Source organism: Anser anser, assembly GCF_964211835.1.
Source record: "Anser anser genome assembly, chromosome: 1".
Classification (NCBI taxonomy): domain Eukaryota; kingdom Metazoa; phylum Chordata; class Aves; order Anseriformes; family Anatidae; genus Anser; species Anser anser.
In genome coordinates this window covers 52403681-52412394 of record NC_139720.1, presented here as the reverse complement: position 1 = coordinate 52412394, position 8714 = coordinate 52403681, and the positions used below count along the sequence as shown (strand labels likewise).

The 8714-nt window shown below is 35.1% G+C and overlaps 1 long non-coding RNA gene across 1 annotated transcript; it reads left to right on the top strand.

The window, feature by feature from the left end:
- The first annotated feature begins 959 nt into the window (after positions 1-959).
- On the top strand, positions 960-5421 carry LOC310892264. The gene is made up of 4 exons (XR_014577999.1): positions 960-998; positions 3433-3487; positions 4048-4120; positions 5304-5421. It is a non-coding gene; the product is annotated as an uncharacterized lncRNA (long non-coding RNA).
- Positions 5422-8714: the final 3293 nt, after the last annotated feature.

Below are 8714 nucleotides of genomic sequence, written 5' to 3'. Positions count from 1 at the left end.
TAAGTGACTAATAGCTTGCTAAACTTTGTAAGCTTCTCAAAGATCATATCTTAGCTTGTCTGTGCACATATAATCCTTAGACATAACTGTTGTCCCATCTGGGAATGGGATTCCCATCTAGGAATGGATTCAGCTGTGCCTAAGCTCCTTACCTCTTCGGTTCAAGGAGTTTAGCAAGCAAGGGGGTGCACTCTGAACCTCGTGCTTCAACAGGAGGGTCTTCCTCATGTGTCTGACTTAACCCATGCTCTATGCAGTAAATAATGGATGCATCATACCACCTTGAATTTCATTAAGTCAGTGTCTTATTTATGATTAAGCTTTGTTAGATCACTACATCATATCAATAAATATATTGTGTTGTATAAATAAATATATTGACATAATTATTATGAGTGAAGTATATAACTTCTTCTGTGGCAACTGGAGATGTATGACTCATTCCTATCCTCTGGGAGCCGTACAGAAGAAAGTCTCTCCAATACCTATCTTAGGTCTCACAACAGCCCTTTTTAGACCATGCAGGCAAAAAAAAAAAAAAAAAAAAAAAAAAACTATTCTGTTAACAGAAATGCCATATCCAGTGCTGTTTAGGCTAGTCCATGTCTGACTGTCCTGAAGATAATGAAGTATCTAAGCCCCTTATACAACTTTGTCAAGGGGGAAATAAGATGAACAATAGCAAATGCCAACACAACTGATTATTTATTTGGCAATTTTTTGCGTCTTATGTTGTACCTAAAGACTTCTCTTCCTAAATAAGTCTTGTATTTGTCTTACTTTAAGCTTGTCTGATGTGATGAATCACCACGAGTCAGCATCAAGTGACTGAGAGGCCATGTCTTTCACAGCTGCTGGAAATTGTAATCAAAGAAGCCAACTTGATAGGGTCTTGCAGAGGTACTTCATATATAAAAATATAGGTGGCAAAAATTGTTGGTTTTCTTTGTTGTTCCTTCTCCACTATGAATGGGCTTAGCATAGCTATATGAAGTGTTGTAAGTATTCTCAATTATGTCAAAGGGTACTAAGTAAGAAGGCTGGGTAGTTGGAGCTGAGATTAAGGAGTCTGGTGATGTAAAATGTCAGGTTTGAGTAGTAATCTTTCTGTTGTAGGTCTGAACCTAGTTCCTTTCTTGCAGAAAGCAGTTAACTATAAGATATGCTAATCCTCTGAGCGTGCTTTCAGTTTCCATGTGATTTAAGAAATGGTGTAAACATGTAGTGTCCTTCAAAAGTGGAGAAGAGCATCTATGCTTTAATGTATATCTGTCCCAGCTGAAGACCCAAGCAACTTAAACTCAAAGGTGAACAAATTCTATGATCCTAGTAGAAATGAAGTGAGACTGATGGTCCTAACTTGAAAGTAGCAACTGAGATGCAGTTACTTTAGGTTAAGTTTAATTGCTATGGTTTTCTGTTATAGCAACAAAGCAGTTTGTACATGGCTGAGGGAACAGAGAATGATTACTTAAATCAAGGATTACAACATCCTCCAAACCCTGTCTACAAGCTGGTTGGGAAGGGACAAGACTAGGAGTGCAAAGACCTAGGATATATATTTTGGATCCATTTGGTAACTCTTATCTTTGTCAGCTGAAGTCTAACGAGGACTGAAGTCCAGCTGTGACAACCCTCTGTTCCCTTTCCATTAAGCTGCAAGTAGATTATTGCTCATAAATATATCCTCTAGGTTGATTTCAGAGGGATCCCAAGGTACTGGCAGTGCCACAGATGTTTTCATGGATGTGCTGTTGCTAGGCCAGAGGTGAAGGGATGTAAGCATCTTTCAGAACTAGACACAAGCATATTTCTTTTTTGTTTCCTGTTGGCAGTACAAAAAAGAAAAGTTATGGATGGGTGCTTTGTACTTTTTCTTCTGCTTGGAATCAAGTAATTCATTGTAAAAAGCAGGCCCACAAAGTATTTATTATAGTGTGCTCTTGTACTCTCAGTGATGGTAGCCATGCCTTAACACAGTAATCTATGCATAGTAGTATTTCTGTGTGAAAATGCTTCTTACCAAATCCAGTTGTTACATAATCTCCTTTCACAAATTTCCCAAGACACTTGATGCTAGAGCTGTGATGGCATGCATCCTCTATCCATAAACACCTTAGTACCTTGCTCCCCTAATCATATGGCTAACCACCTTTTCAGCTTGCATTCATGCTAAATCAACTTCTACATAGTAAATGACAGCCCTCCCCCCACCCCTATTTTTTTCTTTTCAGTTGTGGTACATGTTTACATGTTGTAGATGTTTTGATACAGGGGAATTTTTTGCCTGACTAAAAATCAGGCTGCTAAAGGTGGCCTGTGGTGTAGTCCTGACACAAGCTTGCATCTGCTGTAAAGATGAGTATTTCCTGTGTACCCCAGCAGTTTGTGCTCTGTATCCTGTGTGTGGCATAGTCAGGTATAGCAATTTGAAGACAACTTTTAGAGAGCTGTTCAGAGATAATGTACTCATGGTATTGGTACTTTACTGCCTTGAAACCAGTGGAGTTATAACACTTTTGAATTTTCTCCTGGTGACTTACTAGCATCTTGAAAGGTTTAAGAATCTGCCTTTTTAAATTAGGAAATTCATCTAATAAATAACACGTGCAAAACAATTATTCTTTCCTCTGAACAGAACAGATATTTATACCCTCTTTAATGTATGTCACACCACCAATGAACAGCAAAAATGAGAACTCCATCCCCAAATTAAGCCAGTATTCTTCCTTTTTTATAGGGACCTGTAATATCACATTTCTGACACAATGGGATGCTGCTCAAAGCAGCAAATTAACAGTACTTCCTGTATCACTTTATCCCTCAGGAATCTGTCCTTAAGCAAATACTGATTTTTTTTTCCCCGATTTTTTGTACAAATGAAATCCAGAACACCCAGCAAAAGGAAAAGGCAGTATTGTCCTGCAGTAACATGTTATAACTAGTTTCCCATCCCTTCTGGAACTCCTTACTGAACTTCAAACTCAAGTTTTCATGTTATACAGACATTTTTTTCTCCTTTATTTTTACTGCCTTTCTTCCCTTGATCTCTCTCTTGCTGTGATGGCAGATTACTCCCTTACTAAGCATCTGTGTCTAAAGTTTAACTACCTATATATCTAGCTACGTACGTGTAGATATATAACATACAGAAACATAAACCAAGGCATTTTCTTATGTAATATATTGTATTCAAGCATTATTTTGTTATGTAGAGTTTATTGCCTTAAGCTAGAATGAAGGAACTGAGTGTTTATAGATAGAACTTCTAGTCTAATCATCTGTTGTCATTTTGTTTTCTATTATTTCTTTCCTATGTCTTTTTTGCTGCCTTTATCTTGAAGAAATTTGTGGGATGCCTTTACATGTGAATAAATTGACAATGAGGACAGCTGTTAACATACATAACTGTTATGATTTTTTCCCATATAGTACACAACCACTTCTGAAAAGCAGATGAATGAGACCTGAGCAAAGCCAAGGAAATGTGAGCTTAATACCGTTTCACACTCTAACCTCAAATACTTACCCACAGACATAAAAATATAATTCCTCTGTTATCCACATAAATGTACATATTCTGAAATATGGAGTCAAATTGCTTAACTGATAGTTTTATTATATTGCATGTTTTACAAGGAATGGCTTTTAAATGTTTTTGAACTATATTTCTTAGTCTGAAAATAAACCATTGTTTAGAAGCTATATTGGCATGTGAACTCAGAGTTCTGCCAATCCCTGTTGCTGAGGAAGATTTGCCTTTCTGAAACTGCTGCAAATCTGAGATTCCCAAAGAAAAGGAATTGCTCATATGACGACTTATCTCTTAATGCGGAACTCATGTATATCAGTAGAATGTCTAGTTTTCATAATTGTGAAAATTTGTATAAGAATCAATTTAGGCAGAACAATGAGACTTAAATGTGTATGTTAACACTAATAATCTGAATCATTAATAAAAATGTGCAAGTCTCAAGATTTTAGCAACTGAGAAATAGAGTAAGTTCAAATGACAGAGTCTACAGAGTATAATTTCATTTCACACAGACAGACCTTTATAAACTCAAACTCCTGCAAAGTAGGAGAGTTAATTGGAAAGTAGAGATGGAAAAGGTTCTTCGTAAGTATGCTTCCCCTTCCTCTACTCTTTTTTTTTTTAATGGGAAACTTAGATTTGTCAAACCTAAAATCCCAAACACTGATATTTTCTACTTTAAGAAACTGAAACCTGGACGTTTTTATCCATAATCTTTCAAAACTTGTGTGTGTGTTGGCTAAAGAGCTAGCATTCTTGCCAGACTTCTGGGTATTAGTCAAAAGAGTTTGAGGAAACTGCTTTTTTTCCATTTAATTGAAAACTAATTTCGTTATTAAAAAAGGGTTGTTAGAAAAAAAAAATCTAAGCACCAATGAGACAAATGTCATGTGATTTAGGTTGTTTACCCAAAGGAGCAACCATTTATCAATTTCTCAGTCATCAAACATTTTTTTGAAAGTATTTAATGAGAGTGGTGGCCAGGACAATAAGTTTTCATTTTATTTGATTCCATTCTGAATTATTAAAAAGTCTTGGAACCTTTCCTCTTTATTTCTCTACAGCTGAAACACTTCAAGGAAAAATCCAGCTTCAAAAGCGGGGGGGGGGGGGGAGGAGGAGGAAGAAAAGCATATCCTTATAATGAAATTTTTGATTGCATACAAACTTCAATTTCATGTTTTGTTTTCAAGTAAATACTATCTCTTTAGAAAGAGATTCCTGAGTTTTTAAGGTTATGTAGTTACCTATAGTCAGTACAAGAATTTGACTTAAACCTGTATTTTGCTGCTATAAAAAGTAATGATTTATTTTTGCATTTTAAAGGTTTGTTTTGGAGAGAAAGTAGTTTATTTTTAAAAGTACAAATATTAAATCCTATAATCAAAAAAAAAAACTTTCCCGTTTTGACCTTTAGAAACATTTAAATGTTATGTGGTCAGATTCTTCTGATCAATGAATAGTAGTGCAAGAAATGCATTTCTGCCTTGTGGCACATGTAGTAATGGTAACTGAAGTGGAGTCCAACTGGGAGTTGTCCTGCATGAAGTGCAAAAGGTATGATTTAACATAATGAGTTCTTAATCCGATGCATTCACCCTTTCTGCATCACAGCATGAGGGCTGGGTAAGCCATCACAATGTTTGCCATACCCAGCCAACCTAACTTCAATTCCTGCTGTAGATTTGGGATCACCTGTACACCAACCTCACCAGGCCAATAAAGATTAAAGATCAAAACACTTAAATAATTCATGTGTTCTCATCAGAGAGATTCTGACACTACAAACCAGGCTGCAATAAACAGAATACAGAGGGCAACAGGAATTTTCCGTGGAAGTCATTGAATGCTCCAGATGTCATTGTGTAATTATAAACTTTAAAAAAAAAAAAGTAAGTATCAGTTTTATGTCCTGTAAAATAAATGGGGATCTTTCCTTTGAGCTTTGTCCCCCATACTGTGCTGCACAATGTATAGTTATTATGCCAGCTTCAGGTTTAAAAGGTATTCCCTCTTCAAATAGTGAAATGGTATGAAAACTGAAATCCAAAAGGAAAAATAGTATTGTCAGTATGTGTAGATTAAAAGTTTATAAGACTTCAGAAATGGCGAATGAAAATGCAGTCTCAAAATTAAAAAACGAACAAAACTAGAAAACATGAACATGAGGTGAGTCTTTTTTGTCTCAGTCAAGCCAACTTCTTTTAAAAGTGTGAAATAGAACAGAGTTAGTTCTTGTTCTCCCTCTTTTTGTTTTTTCCCTTCAAGCTGTTAAAAAGAAAAGAGCCAAAATACTGCCTTTAATGTTATTTTCAATATTCCATCATGATTTTTATCAGGCCTCTCCCTTCATAACAAGTCCTTTTTTCTCTTTCCATGTTGGGGCCAGTCTTAATGCAGAGCAAAACAGATCCTCATTTTTTTTTTTAACACAGTAAAAATGGTGAGAAGAAACATGCCAGACTGAGACTAATATGTTCCCACCCTCTCTTTTTTCTTTTTTTAAAATGAGATGTTAATAAAATCCTAAACTATTTCCAAGTCTTCTTTGCAGAAAAGCTCGCTATCTTAGGTATTAAGCATAATAGGAAATTCACAAGCTGTGTTATAAAGAGCTGCACAGTTTTCAGCTGTTTTCAAAAGTACTAGTCAAAGATGCTACAAAGAAAAGAAAGTATGATCAAGAACAAGGAAAAAAAATTTTTTTGAAGGAAGCCTTTGAGCATGGGGAAAAATACAATAAAAATAAGATTTTTTTAATAGGTGTGGGGGAAGCACTTGCAAGCAGTTGAGAAGAATTGGAAAATAAGAAATCACAGGGTGAAAAAGTTTAAAAGGTGAAAATAATGAAATGTAAATAAACGAAACATAAATCAGAACCAGACTGGCTAGAATAAATTGAGCAGAATTTACAAGGGAAAGAGGAAATAAAGGGGCAGATTTATTTCAGATCTAAAGGCCTTTCAAAGGAGTCTGAAATGTAAAAGAAAGTTGACCTAAGTGAAATGATGTGTAGTTAAAACTGGAAACATAATTAAAAATAAAGTGATTGGACATATGAAAAAAAATCTAAAGGCTTAAATAAAGAGAACTAAGGAACAAAAATTACTTCTGGTGACTGAAATATAAAACCTCAAGTAAATAAAATTAGAATTCGATTCAGAATGAAAAAAAAATATAACATGAAAAGCTGCAAAAGCCTTGTGTTCATTTCTAAAAGCAGCTCCAGTGGAAGACTTCTGACCTTCATTATGAATATAAAAATTGAAATGGGAAAACAGTCTTTTTCATAGGCAAAAAAACAAGCTGTCATTTTTTTTTCATTTGTAATAGTGTGGTTTTTTTTTTTTTGATTTAAGGTTTTCCAACATAAAAGTTGAAGAAAGCCATGCTGAAAACAGATTTCTTTTCTCGTTGTTCCTGGCATTTCAATGGCAAATACATACCCTGAAACACACCAAGTTATTACTCTTTCAGGCCTAATTTGTTTAGAAAGTATCCTCTTCCCTAATAGCTTGTAATATGAGGCCCTTTAATTTTAAAGTCCTTAATTTCCAGCTATTCAGGACAGCCTCCTGTATCTTCCCAGGTGCACCTACCCCTCAAGGGTGTCAGAACCACCAGGCACAGTTTGTTCATATAGGATCTGATGTTTCCTTAGTATGTCTTTGTATACCAAAAGACAAAATTCTGATCACGAAGTGTAAAGAGAAGTGAGGAAAAATTAAGGTTTTGGCAGCTTTTCTGAAGTCCTTTGAAAGCTGCTATTTAAACAGACAGTTCCCTAACCGACCAAATAGCCTAAAGAATCACATGTAATAAAGATAAACATGATTTTGCCTATCAGAGGTAGGAGCACATTCATTTTTTTTTCACTCAGTTAATTCGTGGAAAGCTCTGACGATTGCACGTTTTTCTGTAGGTTCCTTTGAGGAAAGATTATAATATAATTCAAAATCAAAGACTTGGAGATATGAATCTGGGCTTAAATGCCTTTTTCTTTTCACTTAAACTGTTTAGTAGCTTCAAAATGAAATGGGTGAAAAATAAGGAACTGTGCAGCATGTCTGCTGAAACAAGACTGCCAGAGTGTATTTCAGCTATTTTTACTTATTCTGTTTTAAAGCTTTCAGTTGACCAATAACTTGTTCTTATTTATAGTATTTCCCTGAATGTACTGTCTATACCATCTCAATAATTAATAGATTCAGTTCTTATTTCAGTGTCATTTTCAGGTTATATCATACAGATCAGAACTAAGGAAAAGCAACAGTTCCAAAATTAAAATACCATGCAATCTTCATTTTCCTAAAATATCTTTAAGAATAGAGTATGAAGTTATTCTGATCCACATTTACAATAAGTATATGTGTCAGAAAGAGATTTTTCAATACAGAAAATCTTATTAACAAGTATTGTATTTCCTACTATTGGAATAATATGCCATTCTCTTTTTAAATAGAATAGACTATTTTATTTCAAAGAGTAGTAACTTTGGTTTATAAAAGCAACCCCAAAGGTTTTTTAGACCCTTTTAAAACTCATTCTGATGACAATAACAGTGAACATGTGTTTCCTTTGAAAACTCTGAAATGTATGGAACAAACAGTTACTTGAGTAGATATCCTTAAATAGGAAAAATTACCTAGTCCAACATGGAAAAGATGATAACTATTCTCCATACTATGGAAACATTTTCGAACTTCACATAAACAAAATGGAAAGGACATTGTCTTTTATGATTGTATCCTTAAGTGTATAGTGTCTTATTCTAGGCTTGCACTGAGAAAGAGAATTAGGGAGGTGAACACTGCCTGATGATTTAGCTAATGTTTTCATACTGACAGACAACAACTTTCCTATTTTCTATAATTCAGTCGGCAAAAAGACTCATAATGGAGAAAAGTATTATTTTTTCATTTTGTTGGAAAAGGGAAATTGAAAGGATATTTTACACTGGGTCTGTAAATCCATCATGAGTCATAGGACTGACAGAATCACAGAATGGCTGAGGTTGGAAGGGAACTCCAGAGACCACCTTGTCCAACCCCTCTGCTCAAGCAGGGTCACCTAGAGCATGTTACACAGGACCGCATCCAGGCAGGTTTTGAGTATCTCCTAAGAAAACTCCACAACCTCTCTGGGCAGCCTGTTCTAGCACGCTATCACCTGAACTGTA